The 264-nt window shown below is 47.3% G+C and overlaps 1 non-coding gene across 1 annotated transcript; it reads left to right on the top strand.

Moving 5' to 3' along the window:
• Positions 1–80: 80 nt before the first annotated feature.
• LOC118345183 lies at positions 81–199 on the top strand. The gene has a single exon (XR_004798798.1). It is a non-coding gene; the product is annotated as a 5S ribosomal RNA (ribosomal RNA).
• Positions 200–264: the final 65 nt, after the last annotated feature.

Raw genomic sequence — 264 nt, 5'->3', positions numbered from 1 at the left:
AGTTCTCCGTTTGGATTGGGATCGGAAGGACGCTAGTATGTCGCTCAAGGATTATATGAATTTTAAGTAATTAGTTTGATGGGTGCGATCATACCAGCACTAATGCACCGGATCCCATCAGAACTCGGCAGTTAAGCGTGCTTGGGCGAGAGTAGTACTAGGATGGGTGACCTCCTGGGAAGTCCTCGTGTTGCACCCCTCGTTTTTGTTTTTTCCGCCTTGCGAGATAAATTGACAAGAAGGACCACTCGGGAGTGGATTTTT

Source organism: Juglans regia, unplaced genomic scaffold (genome assembly GCF_001411555.2).
Source record: "Juglans regia cultivar Chandler unplaced genomic scaffold, Walnut 2.0 Scaffold_1647, whole genome shotgun sequence".
In the NCBI taxonomy this organism is placed as follows: domain Eukaryota; kingdom Viridiplantae; phylum Streptophyta; class Magnoliopsida; order Fagales; family Juglandaceae; genus Juglans; species Juglans regia.
Note: the sequence above shows the minus strand (reverse complement) of the source record. Positions and strands in the feature narration are given on the sequence as shown.